Genomic DNA, 14,724 nt, shown 5'->3' on the forward strand with positions numbered 1-14,724 from the left:
CAAGTTGGATTCAAGATATTAAACTAAATAAAGTTGGTTGCATACTTAGTAGGTGATCCCATCAGCTACGAAACTTCCTCTGACCCTGATTGGTAGACCTGCCCTCTTGCTGTGAATAAAGCACAAGAGCGCCAAGGGTAAAGTCCATTTTCTTTTTTTGAAAAATTTAATTGAAGTTTATTGGGGTGACAAGTGTTAACAAAGTTGCATAAGTTCAGCTGTATAACTGTGCAATACATCATCTATATATCACATTGTGTGTTCACCACCAGAGTCAGTTCTCCTTCCACCACCATATATTTGATCCCTTTTACCCCCATCTTCCATAAAGTCCATTTTCATTTTGAGAATTTGATGTCTTCCTAGAGAGTGAATACTGGGAAACAAAATTCTTTGTGCCGTAAGTAGCTTATGGAATCCTTTTTTTTTTTTTTTTGAGGAAGTCATATATTTTGCCTTTTGAAAGTATTGAGCAGAAAAAAGTGCAATTTTTAATTTTTACAAGGACCCAGAACAGAGCAAAAAAGGAGCCTCTAATCCAACCCTATGTTGGTTTGGCTGGACTTTCAAGTTTGTGAGCAAACCATCAATTTGTCACCCAAGCAGTTGAGTAGCACCCGACTCTTGCAGCCTGCTGGCTCTTCTTGGAGGACAGACAGTCCCTATTCACTGCCTGCCTGAGAAAGCTTTGAAATCCTTGCCCAAAGATAAAAAACCTTCTAGAGACCCTTCTGATGAGCTTGCCTCCCACACAGGACAATGCGTTTTGGCCTGAAGGTGATTTAAACTGCAGCGTGGGCTTGGTGAAGGAAAGCATCTAGTTTCTTTCCAGTCAGATTTGATCAAAGGCAGCGTGCTGAGGCTCTCTGATGAATTGCTCGCAAAGCACAGGTTTTGTTGAAAGCTAGAAGTGCGTGGTTAGCATTGCTTCCTGCAGGAGCTCAGAATGAACACTGAAAACATTTTCCCTTTTCAATTGCCCTTTTCTGCTGTATCTGATTGCTGTGTCTCACACAAACTAAATACCGTAAAAGTTACCGGACCTGCTTGGCAGTAATTTAGAAGGGGTTTGAGATGATTTCCTTAGCTAATGTTTCCATAGAAGGAATCTGGCGTTCTCAAGCATCGCGAATGTATTATCAGGACGTTATCTTTGACCTTTCTATGGCTTCACTATTTGACATTAACTTGTTTTATTATTATTATATTTTTTAGTCGTGTATTTTCCCTCTATTGCTTCCTATTTGGAAATTTTAAACCCTTGTTCAAATATTTTCGTGAATGACAAGGAACATTTATTTACACTCATCAATTAAATATCTGTTTAATGCTTCTCAGTCCTACCAGACCATAAACTCCAATGACGGTTTTGTTCTCAGCTCGTAACATAGTAGCAGCACATAATACCTGCTATAAAAATAGTTTTGGAGTGAAGCAATGCATTTATATAATGCCTTCCAATTTACAAAATGGTTTCACATCCATTTTCTTATTCTGGAGTTCATAACCTACTCCTTTAGATAGCTTGGATGGATCTTATTGCCACCTGAATTTTACAAAGGAGGACATTGAAACTTGAGAAGTAAGTGGTATCCTCACAGAGCTGATAGGTAGTAAAGCGGCAGTTCGCAAGGTGTGCTTCCTGGACCAGTAGCAGCAGTGTCACCTGGCAGCTTGTTAGAAATGTGAATTCTCAGACTCCACCCAGACAGACTGAATCAGAAACTCTCTGGGTAGGGTCCAGAAATTCGTGTTTCAGTCATTTCTCTACGTGATTGTGATGCTAGCTGAAGTTTGAGAAGTCCTGGTGTAAAGGAAGAACTTGCACTGTGTTTTCTTTATCCAACTTCTGTGTGATTTCTGCCTCATCATTTTGGCTCTCCAATACCACTTAATTGTAAAAAGGAACATCTTTGCTGAGCTCATAATGCCAACCTGAATCTCTTAGGGCAAGCGTCCTGATACTGATTTTAAATTCCACAGCAAAATAGTTATTTAGTGAGGAACTTGTGGGTCTGTACGTGTGTTTATGCCCCCCACCCCCCCCCCCCGCCATGTAATTTCCACTGATACTGTGAACAGGGGATCTAGTTACTAGCTTGTGGGGATGTAAGTGCTGGCTCTGTACTTGGCTTTTTCCAACAACACCCCAGCAGGAGTGTTGGGGTGCCTCATCGCAGCATCCTGAGAGTAGAAGTCTAGACATGGGTACAGGTGGGGCGACAGTTTTTTTCTGTAGTGTTTGGCTAGAGTAGAATTCTGGGTTGACAGTACTGGTTTCAGGGCTGTCTTCTTAAAGATGAAAAGCAATTTTGGAAAAGGAACAAACTGTTACTTTTATGTAGAGTACTGAGTCAGGGGCAGCAGCTGACTCAGAGAGGCATCTGAACTGGAAGTGAGGGCTGGCAAGGTCAAGAGAAGGCTTGAGAACCAAGTCCCAGGTCAAGGCCCACAGGTAATTCAGACCCAGGAAAGGGTGAAGAAGTTAGCAGAGAGTTTGCAAAGGCCAAAGGAACACAAGCCCCCGGAAGCAGAGTCAGAGGAGATTTATGGTAAGAAAGGGTCTTCCACAGGAGGCAAAGCCTGCCTTTGAGAAAAAGCCCTGTGCTTTCAGATGTCCCAGGGATATGCACGTTCTGCCATGTGGCCAGTCCCAGGGTGACAGTGGGGAACAGCTGTCTCTCTCCCCGACCAACAGAACTCACTCACAGCAGAACCTTTTAGAAAACTGATTGAAGATGATGATATTTTCTAACCCACGGCTGTCAATTTTGGGGTTTGCAAAGTTTTGTGGGACCACATAACTAAAGCTAGGAGTGCCATTGGTTGTTTTTGATCGATAAAGATGGCATTACTTTTTTCTCCCCTTTTAAAACCAAATCCATGTGAAGAGCTCTGAATAAGGATGCAGTGAACACGTGAGCTTCTTAGGAAGCTGCTCAAAATCCGGTCGCTCAACTAATTCATGTCTCAGATGAGCACTTCTCTTGTGGTGCTACAGTTAAAAATGATTTTTATTCTTACTCCTATATCTCGGACTTTGTACCCATAATAGATTGTTGGTTAAACATAGGATCATAATACTGATGCTGAAACATGGCTATAATTGTATAAACTAATCTCAAGATGCTCTTCACTATATTTGTTTCATTTATCTGATGGAAATGATTATACAGTACATTGAGGTGTTTTTAGTACTTTGAAAAACTAATGTTTACAGTGAAACTATGGCAATAATTCCATCCTTTTTATTAGGAATAAATACTACATACCAGCAATATAGTATATGTGGAGAGGGTTTAAAGCAAAAACCTAAAACCTTCTTTCTGAATTGAGAACTGAAATAAAAAGTTACGAAAAAGTCTCATTTGTTGTCATATTTAGTTAAATTTTTCTACATTTTAATATATATACATATGTAATTTTCACATCTACATACATAGTTACATGTGTAAAATTATATAATATATATTCTATGGTCTATAAACCAAATATGGCCTATGGCATTTTTAAATTATTTTTTTGGAAATTGTCTTATATTACAAAATTAATTTAATGGAACTTAAGTCAGAATAAGTCTTCATAAGTCATGATCATTATTAGTGATAATATTAGACTATTGTTATAATGTAACCAATACTATTCCAATCTAACGTAAAAGCAAGTCTCTATTTAAAATTATTTCTTTATCATATATCACTTGGCAGTTCAAAAATGTTCTAAGAGGCTTTAGGGAGATTTATACCCATAGAAGGAGTTCACAGGTCACATCATCTTAGAAATGCTGAGATGCAATATTGAAGATGGATGGGCGCTTTAAGAACATCTGGGCAGTGCCCTCAGCTGTGTAGGTGAGAAATAGTGAAGCTTCAAATTTCATGCATTTCTACATGTGTGACACAGACCAAATGTTGTTCCTGGGATGCAGCCACCCACTGTGAAAGTCTGATATAACGTGACTCCTTAATGGCACACCTGGCATTCAAAAATGTATTCCCTGTGTGGTTTTCTCTTTTATAAACAGAATGGCTTGAAATTCATTACTTTCATAAGAAACACTGAGCAGGAGGCATCAACAGATTAAAACTCCCGGCTTGGAATTAGGGAGACAGCCTCTTCGTTAGTCGATGCTTTCCTGCAAACAATGGATTGAGAGTGAATTTATCATCAAGTGACAAAGAGATCCATTGAGTGGAGAGACTATTTTTAAGTGATTTACAGTAGCCCTCCCTTAGAGGCAGTTTTGCTTTCCACTGTTTCAGTTACCCATGGTCAACCGTGTTCTGAACATATTAAATGGAAAATTCCAGAATTACACAATTTATAATTTTTAAATTGTGCGCTGTTCCGAGTAGCATGATGAAATCTCATGCAGTCCCACTCTGTCCTGTCCAGGATGTGAATCGTCCCTTTGTTCCACCATCTCCACACTGTAGATTCTCTTTGCCCGTTAGTTGTAGTAGCAGTCTCTGTTATCAGATCGATTGTCGCAAGATTGCAGTGCTTTTGTTCCAGTCACCATTTACACATGGCCCCAAAGGGCAAGAGCAGGGATGCTGGCAATTTGGATATGCCAAAGAGAAGCCATGAAGTGCTTCCTTTAAGTGGAACAGTGAGTTAAGTCTTTCCTCAGCGCAATAAGGAAAGAAAAAATCGTATGCTTATGTTTCTAAAATCCACAGTAAGAACGAATCTTGTATCTGTGAAATTGCCTAATTTATAAATTGAATGTTATCATAGGCAGATATGTATAGGGGGTCTTGGAATATGTTCCCATGGCTAAGAGTGGGACTACTGTATTTGAAAAACATATATCTGGTAAATATATAAATATCAAGTATGAAAATGTTAGTTTGAACTCTCACTCTGTGGTTTCTATTTATTGGATGGACTTTTGGGATACATATTTTTCTCATCCATCCCACTCTTTTTTAATGGAATAGAACCCAATATCCCCTACTCTCTAGGTTGTGGACACTCATGGAGTCATATTAAAATTTATATATTCCCTTCCACAAATGTAGAGACTCTGGGGGTCTCTGAAGTGTCTCCTGTGTGCTCATGTTCAGTTTTCTCTTATCCTGCTTTTGCCAATATCCCCTGTCCTCTGAGTACTACAGGTAATAAATGGGTGCCATTGGTTTAGGGCTCTGGGGGAGGGTGCTGCTTCCAGGCCTGGGATTGCCCTGGTGGGAGCCCTGAGATTCCAAATATTGCTCTTTCTGACTCCTCCTTCCTGTCCAGACCACATTGTGCTCTCCTCTAAAAGTGTCCCCATTCTCCAACTGGATGAATTTGCTCTCTTGGGTCCTGGAATAACCTTGATTGATCTTGAGATGTAAGTTCCCCCAGGTAATGGTGCTTCTGGCTTCTCCCTGCAGCTTCCTTAAGGCAAAGGTAAACCCAGTCCCCTAGACCTGGACCGGGATGCATACACACACACACACCAAACTGTTCTCTCTAGTAGCTCTTTCTTCTGCCTTCCTTTAAGACACCGTAGTAAATCTTCTTGCCTTTGGGTCTCCTTTCCTCCAATCACATCGACTCAGGCAATAGATCCTGGGTAGGCATTATGTCCTCTACGTTTTAGAGTTGATGGTACCAGAGTATTTTTTCACCAGGGAATGCAAGGTTAGGAAAGAAAGAGGGATATGACTACCACAAAGAAATGACTCCCTGGCTTTTCAGTCAGTAGCAAAACATTGACTGTCACAAGTAAAGTCTGAAGGCAATTGTTGAATTTGGGCATGTTGCTTCGAGCCGTCCTTTCTTGGGTGGGACGTACTTGAGTGAGCCTTCTTGGGACTGGCCTTTAGCTTTACGATGTTCACTGGCTTCTCAGTTAGAAGATGACCGCTGTCCAGGTGAAGGCGGACTTCTGGCTGTGCTCATTCTTTTGTCACATCCATCTGAGGGAAAAAAAAAAATTGTTCTGGCCACTTCTGCTCTCCCCTTTGCGTCTTCACCACATCAAGCACATTCCGAGCATTTTAAAATATGAGGTTATACTCATTTCAATCATAACTTGAACCGAAAATGTTGACATTTTTCAATGTATTTATAAGATCTTCACCTTCTGGAATCCCTCTCTTCTTGCTGATGAAAAACATCTGATTTTGGAAGCATCAATTGACAGAATATGTTCTGGCAGCGAAAAGCACAATAGCCTGTTGGGTACTTAGGACTCCATTTCACAGAGCAGCCATATTTTGCTTTTTGGAACAGTTATCATTTGAAATTCCAGCAGTGTGTTTAGTCATAGTTATAGTTTGGAAGCTTACCTATAGGAAAAAGGGCTTAGGGGAAAGGGAGGAAATCACTTGAGTTTAAAAAACAATCTACATATATTAAAGCGATGATTGAAGGAAACTAAACCAACAGCCATCCAAGAGATTTAGACTAAGTACTCTTGAAACTTTCTAGTCCCTTTTTCTGTTCATTATCTATTCATTTGAGCACCATTGTTGTATTCTGAGAAATCAGTGCTGGGTAAAATATGTTCCAGAGGGGTTTTTAGTCTCATAGAAAAGGCGGGAATGTAAACAAAATAAATATTCAGAGTACTATTAAAAAGTCTGCCAGGCTGTAGTAGAGTCAAAAAAGTGAGAGAAACGGTTTCATAGAGAGAGCCACGCTTCAGCAGGAGTTGAATGTTGAACTGACATTTCCCAAACCAGATCCCAATCTGGGCAACAGGGCACGTGGATTATAGCTGTGTTATGTTGTCAAATTCCTTAGTCTTCGGGCTCTTGGATCCTCCTCTGTAGACTTCAGCATGTTGTATAAATATTGCCATTTTTAAATGTGTGCCCTGGTATGAAAAATGGTGGGGATCACTATTAAGCTGACACGTGGGAAGAGAGAAGAGACGAGGAAGGTGCGAGAGTAGAGAGACAGGTTGGAATCAGTGCCATTTGTAGAAACATCCAGAGGATTTTTGAATAGAGGAGAGCCATACTCAGATTAGTATTTTAAAAAGTTCACTGTTGTCAAGGTATGTAGGTTGGATTGGAATGCTGTAAGATTGGATACACGAAGACCTTTAGGGGATTTCTGTAACAGGTTAGGTGAGAGTTTGCTTAGCTGTCAAAAAGGTAGAATTGGAGAAAACATTGTTTGGAGGAGGAATAGAGAGTTCATTCATTTACTCATTGAATCATTTATGTACCATGTTTATTGACTGGTTAAAATGTACTAGGCATTGTACTAGGCTCTGGAGAAACAATGGTGAGTAAAACAGATATAGTCCCTGCTGCTGGATATTATGTTTTGGTAGGGGAGTTAGTGGTCAAGTAATCACAAATAAATATAAAATCATATGTGGTCTGAACCACAGGAGCCGGATGGTCTGGTTTGTGTATGTATAGTGGAGAGCCTAACATAGTCTACGGTCCATGGACGGCTGCCCTGAGGAAGGGATCTGAAGGGTGACTAGACATCAACTCGATGCTGGAGGGGATGTGATGGTGGAGAAGAGAATTACAGGCACACACCAGCACATGTCCAGGCCCCTGTGGCTGCGGGAAACATGAGAGTGTTGGAGGTACTGACAGAAGACCAGTGCGGCTGGAAGGCAAAGTAAAAGTAGAGAGTGGTATGAGGTAAGACTGGAGAGAGGTAGGCGACAGCCATGCAGGGCCCTGAAAGCTATGCAGAGGGTTTTGGTATTTTACCTCCGGGCAAGAGGAAATGAGAGAATAGTTTTAAGCAAAGTGGTGTGTGTGTGTGTGTGTGTGTGTGTGTGTGTGTGTGTGTGAGAGAGAGAGAGAGAGAGAGAGAGAGAGAGAGAGAGAGAGAGAGAGAGAGATCTGATCACATTTGAATTGTATACATTTTATAAAGATCACATTTGCTGCAATGTGGAGGATGGATTGGACAGGAACAAGTATGGAGATGTGGGAGGCCAGTCAAGCTTATTGCAATGGTCAGAGGGAGCCTTGGAGAGAGCTAGAACTAGGATGGTGGCATTAAAGAGAGATTGGGTCCCTCTGAGAGGTGTTTCCCTGTTAGAGTCAACAGGACTTGATAATATCTTGAGAATGGAGAGAGAGAAAGAGCGTACTCCAAGGCTATGGTTGGGTTGAAGGGTGGATGATTCTTTCAGAGTCTCTGACACTGGAAACACAGGGGAAGGAGTGGGGAAGGGAGGAATGTTAGTGGTTTCAAGTCAGACATGTGGTTATGTCCAGTCAGCATTTAGAAATCAGGAAGAAGATCTAGGTGAAACTATAATTTGGGAGTCATCAATCTACATGTAATGATGAAAACATAGGCGTGGAATATACGTGTCTGATAAGAAAGGAAGAGGGCATAGGTTGAGAGAAGAAGAGATGGAAGCCTGGGCAGTGCCGGTGCAGAAGGGCAAGGCCAAGGAAGCTGAGGAAGGAAGACAATGCTCTTTAGTCCAAGCCACTGAGAACATGAGAAGGGACGTACTTGCCAACCTCCAGGAGAAATGATAGAGAACCATTGAGTGTTGAGTGTTCAGGAAACACCCCTCTCTCTTTACAAAACCACGTGCTGGCTCTATGAAGTGCAAAACAACTTGTTAAAAAGTGAGCCAGTAGATGTTCAAATAACATCTGACATCCAGCTGGACTCATACTTGTCCCACTCTTTCCCTGTCTCCCCCTAATATTTTGGGCATAGACTACTGAGGCTACTACTGTGGTCTTCTGGACCACAACCAGAAGAAAAAAATAAACAAGAACCCACCAATAAAGCTAATTAATTTAATCAAACAACCAATCCTTATGTCTTCTCCCCACCCCATCCCATATAGAGGAAAGATTTTCGATTTTCAATATGTGGACAAATTTGGACAAAAGTCTCAGTGAGATGTGACTGGAAATGTCAGTGCTCCCAAGTGCCCCCCCCCATCCCCCAGCAGGTTGCTAGGTGCTTAGGAAGGCACATTTTTTTTTTTCCATTGGGGTCACATGGGGTCCTGAAACCTTGAGATGATGTTTAACTAATTGAAATCTTGGATATGCTGCTGTTGGTGATTTATGGAGAAGTTTATTAGTCCTCATTGGTCTCTTTTCAATCAACACATCGTTATTACGTATCTATTATTTGTAAGACACTATTAAACACTGGGGTAGCTACAAAGGAATAGAAATTCTTGCTTCCTTCCAGCCTCGCCTACATTCCCTTTCCTTCTTAGGACCTCTTGATGCCTCCAGCCCCCAGTGGTACAACCCTCGTTTGAACACTTGGGCCTCACATGCTCTTCTAAGATCTGGTTTTAGCAAGATAATAGCTCAGAGATGCTTGCACTCTGCTGTTCTTCTGAGACAGTACTTGGCAGGTTAATTGCAGATTAATCAGAGCCAGATGGATTTAATCAGACTTGCAGAAAGATTTTTAGAAGGATCTGGACTCACCAAAATGTCCACCAGCCTGGAAACATTCCGATACAGATAACAAAGGTTTATAACACTCAGGAGAATTCTACATATTTATCAACGAGGACCCAGAGCATTCTGATATAATAGAATAAAAAGCATTGATCCTCCCAGTGGAATAGAGCATTCTTAGACCTACGTGTGAGGCCATGTCTCCCTCATGTTGTATGGTCCTGTTCTTGCTGTGCCATCGGAACTCAGCTTTCACACAGTCACAGAGAAGTTTGCCTTTGAGACCTTCTTCCCCAGGTGCTAACACCTTGTTGTGGATTCTGGCTGCTGAGCTTCTTCCTCGATAGCCATTCTCTTAGTGTCCATTTGCTTAGCACGCTGTCCTCTGCTTTCCAAGGTGACTTCTAGGTAGTTGATATAATAGCGTGTGTACATTTTGGAACAGATGAGAATGGTGTATTATGTTACTCCTCCCTGGGACATATACATCTGGAATTACGGAGCTCTCCACTGAAAGAGTGAAACAAATCAGCAGCATTTCAGAAACTTGATGGGGAGATGCTGTGGGATTTCATGCTGGGCTTGTTCCTTGCAGCTGATGTCTCCAGAACAATGGATAATATGTTTTCCTTTCTCAGACTCAGAATGTCAGAAATCAGTCAATGGCTTTTGAAATAAATTTGGTGATACGAGGTTCCACGTATTGGAATAATACCAACTTAACTTTTAGGGGCGACCTGTCTTGCTTGTCAGCTTCCGCGTTTTCTGATCACTCGCGTTGCTTGCTAATCATGGTTCCGTCAGGTCAGGTCATCACCACAGACTTTGCATGGTGCTGTAATTGCATTAATACACATCAACGATATGGATACATTCATTTATATTTAATCATACCAGTTCAGTTTAGTTTGTCTAGATTTCAGCTTCCTGTCCCTTCTAAGCACGAGCACCTCAGGAAATAGCTCGCATCAGCACAGGCTCTTTCTCCCTGCACCCCGTTTTCTTCTCTGACTTCTTTCCTTTCTTTGCTAGGTCTGTCCCTTCCTCTTTCAGAGGTGCTCTGACCACAGGCTGTGGGTGCTGTAGCTGCTGTATTGTATCAGAAATTCTGGTAGGACTGAGCCAAATAAGGGAGTGGGTGGCCTGAGCTCAGAGAAGGTTCCTTTCAGCCTCATGGTTGGGATGGAGCACACAGAGGTCACACCCTGAGCTCTCCTGCAAGGCCACCTGGCTCGCGCTTCTCCCCTCCCTCCCTGTCTGCCCTCATCCCAGGCTAAACATTCACCAAGTTATCTCCCTGTGGTTTCTCTATAATCTTTTCACTTCACGTTAGTCATCCTTCCCTTAGTTTGTTCTTGGATGATGTTCACTGCTTACCTCAGCTAATCTCACGGGTCATGTTCTATGGATAAATACATCTATCCTCCATTTTCCAAACTACGTATGGACATTTACCACTTATTATAAAGTAGGCACTGGGCTAAGTGTTTTGCATGCATTTTCTCATTTAATCCTTACCATAACCTGTCATCTGTTTTATGGGTAAGGACACTGAGGCTGAGGTAGTAACTTAACTCGTACAGTGTCCCTCTGCTTTCAAAACGTTTATGCTCCTACCACTGTCCTCTATTATGTCCCCTTTCCCATATAAAGGTGCCCAAGTTTCTTCATTTGGAGTTCTCTAATCACCTCATACCTGCAAATCTACAAGAGCCCTGGTCTTTTCACCTCCCAGTCCTCCCATAATTCTCTACTCTTCAGTCAAAGTGTCATCAGGGAAAACCATAAAGAAGGGATAGGACTTCAGTTGGACCTTCAGACTGGGGATGATAAAAATGTTTTTGCGGCGCAAATGTCCCGACATGGCCACTGAAGACACATAATGAGTGCTCAGGAAATAATCACTGGAGGAGCAGGGAAATGAACGGAGCAATGACCAGTATATTGTTGCGTATATTCTACGGTGATGTGGTGCGTTTAGCGGGTCCTAACCGTAATCATTGGATGCAGCACCATATAGAATTCTGTCATGAGGCTGGTTCAATAATTTATTGTTTAAAAAGTTTTCTAATGGTTTATTTAAAAAAAAAAGAAAGAGCTTATAGTCTAATTCAAGGCCACCACTGACAATGTGATAAACTTTCTTGAATGGGAGAAAAAGGGTAGGGGAAACCAGAATCTGCCATAATCTCTCAATGTTTGCTGCACTGTTTGTTTTACTTCTCTGCCAGTTCAAGGGGGAGTTTTTGTTGGAATCTAGCTGTGCTTATGGGATTAAGCATATTGTGCAGAGACAATCCAGTTATGTTCACTAAGCTGTTCCATTTTCCTCCTGGGCACACATGAAGACCATATTTCCCAGTCCCTTTGGATCTAGATAGGATCATGTGACTGATCCTGGCCAGTGAAATGTGAGCTGGAATCACGTACATCACTTTTGGGAGACGGTGAAGTAGCCAGTGTACCTTCATTATTCTTTGTTCCCCTTCCTCTCTGCTTGGCAGAAAAATGGAAGAACTGAAGAATTCCAAAATGGCGGAGCAGCGTGCTGGAAAGAGCCTGAATCACTGAGATACCCCTTGGGGTAGAGCTGAGAACTCAAAGCAGATTGTGATGTGAGTGAAAAATGAACTGTTATTTTGTTAAACCACTGAGATTTGGCATTGTTTGTTAGTAGTGTTACTTACCATGACTTATATAGTATCTGTGTAAGTGTTATCACAACAGGGAGATCAAGAACCACTGGTATATATTTTAGCTCTAAGTTTGCTCTAAAAATATATTTCCTGACTCCGGTATTTGGAAATTTATTAGACTTTATCTGTATTTCTGAAATGTCATTGTCATTGTTTCAGCATCATCACCACCCTAACCTGCATATATTGAGCACGTCTACGGGTCAGGTGGTAGCCGAAAGATTTTATACATAGTTTCTTAAGACCTTCTGTCTGCCTCTCCAGCCACACAGGCCAGGTCCTTTGATCCTTGAAAAAGCCAAGCATGCTACTACTTTATGGCTTTGTCATCTGTTTCATTTGCCAGAAACATTCTTCTTCAGATCTTTGCTGTTCCACTCCTTTGAATCATTCAGGTTGCATGGCAGTTATGACCTTCTCAGTGACATTTTCCCTGATCATTCAAACGAAAATATCCATCCAGTTCTTCTCTATTTAGAGCCCTGTTTTATTGTCGTCATGATTCATATCACTATCAGAAATTATCTTGTTTTCTTCTGTGTTGTCTGTCTCTTCCCTGGTCCCTCCCTGCTCACCACTGTAGGCTCAGCCCTGGAACAATGTAGATGGTCAGTAAATACTTGTTGAATGAATGAATGAATGAATGATAAACTTTATGTGGTAGAAACTATTGTAATCTTAAAGTTTAGATGAGAAAACTAAGGCTTAAATATATACCTTACCTCTTCTCCCTCCCTCCTTCCTTCCCTCCCCCCTTTCTTTCTTTCTGTAAATGATACATATTTGCCTGCAACTGAACTGAAAAATTTAGCTCATCATCTAAGTTTTTTTTATTTAAACAAGGCAAATATCTAGACATTTGGGAATGTTAAATGTTTAGAATATTTGACAGAAGTATTCAAGCCATTTGGATGGGCTTAATACCTAAAAGCATTAAAACAAATTCTTTGATTGACTTTTGATGTAAATTATTTTTAATGTCTGGGTCCCCAAAATTAGATTTTTTCCCCCACACAAATATAGACTTTTCCTCCCTGAGGAAAAGTATTTCTTAGTAATGTAAGTTTTGATGTACACACTCTAATTCCCTCTCTGAGATTCATCATGCTCAATTAGCATATTTAAGGCCTTGAGAAGTCCCGTAGTCAAGAAACCTGTTTACTTTTATTTAATCCAGTATTTCCCAATTTAATTGACCATGGTATCCTTTTTTAACACTTAATGACTATTTCAAATGAAACTTGATGAGAAATTCTGTTTCAGGTTGTGCTAAAAATTCATAGTGATTTTAATGATGGCTATGAACTGTTTTGATTCCCAAATTTGCAGCTTTCTCCATGTACCCAAATTATGTCTTTTTTTTTCACAAGCTTCTGGAACAGGAATGGGAATGAACTATGAATTGCTATATATTTATGGTTTTCTGTTTTGTTGAAAGAGCCTTTATTAATTATTATTGCTCATTATTATTATTGGCCTGCCAAATAATTATTATTGCTTGTTATTATTATTGGCCTGCCAAATAATTATTATTGCTTGTTATTATTATTGGCCTGCCAAATAGGAGTTGATATGGTCTCATCAACCCCTAATCATGGATAGGGATTTCCACATCTGTACAATATAAATACAATGCTCATCAACTATTTTCTTTTATCTTAATCCAGTTCCATAAATGTGGAGAGATTTTTTTCATACATTTAGAGATAAGTGTTAACTAGTGAAGGAGAATATGACCCAAATGTAAGACAGTCCTGACAAAATATATATTTTCATCCTTTAGGAATTTTCTGAATCTGTGGTTTTGAATTAATCAAGCAACTATCAGTATTTATTAATACATTTTAAAGAATTTTATTTTTGTTGCTGTGACATAAGAAGAAGGATGAGACATTGTATTGTCCCATTGGAGCTTGTAGTCTTGCTAAAGGGAAATCATGAATACTTACAAAACAATTGGAATAAAAATCGACCTATAAATCTTAGGGTCTAGAATTCATAGTGAAGCAAAATTCCTAGATTTAATTACAAAAACAAAACAAAAACAAAAACACACAATCACATATTTCAAGCCTATTGGTGAGATAATCTCTTTATTGAAGTCTCAATTACTCACTTGCCTACTATAGTCAATTTGAATACTCAGGAATTCTCTGGTGTTATAATTTATAATAATTATACATGGATCTGTTAAAGTGAAATTAGGACATTTTCACTCATCAACATTAGTTTGGTCAATTTTGGGGCCATTTTCCATAGTTAACATATAAAGTGAATTCTTATTTTTCAAGGTTTTCTCATGTATTAATAGATTGGATTTTTTTTTTTTTCGGTGCTTGGATCAATAAATATAGCAATAATGTTCCTCTGAATTTCACTTATCTTAGACTGCATAAACATATAAATGTGGCTTCAAAAATTAGTTTAAAGTTAAAAATTTTAATCTTGTCCTCGTGTACAAACCCGCTATCCTATGGAGAGTTGGAATGAGGCGGGACATAGATCCTCATGAAGTCGGGAAACCTGACAAAGGTGATGGGATAAGATGCTAAGACTGGGCCAATGAATAACCTGAGGTCCTCACATGCTTGGCAGAGACCCATGAGTTTCCTTTGGACCCAGAATATACAGAAAGGATGTTAGCTGTGAACATGACCCAAGAGCTTACA

At 40.2% G+C, this 14,724-nt stretch overlaps 1 long non-coding RNA gene across 3 annotated transcripts in view; it reads left to right on the forward strand.

The window, feature by feature from the left end:
- LOC141567871 (uncharacterized) overlaps window positions 1-14,724 on the forward strand; it is a 207,329-nt gene that overhangs the window by 30,984 nt on the left and 161,621 nt on the right. For all 3 annotated transcript variants that reach the window (XR_012490810.1, XR_012490808.1, XR_012490809.1), the window contains exon 2: window positions 11,864-11,974. This is a non-coding gene — a long non-coding RNA (uncharacterized LOC141567871). The remainder of the gene's footprint in view (window positions 1-11,863; window positions 11,975-14,724) is intronic.

This window comes from Rhinolophus sinicus, linkage group LG12 (assembly GCF_036562045.2).
Source record: "Rhinolophus sinicus isolate RSC01 linkage group LG12, ASM3656204v1, whole genome shotgun sequence".
NCBI lineage: Eukaryota > Metazoa > Chordata > Mammalia > Chiroptera > Rhinolophidae > Rhinolophus > Rhinolophus sinicus.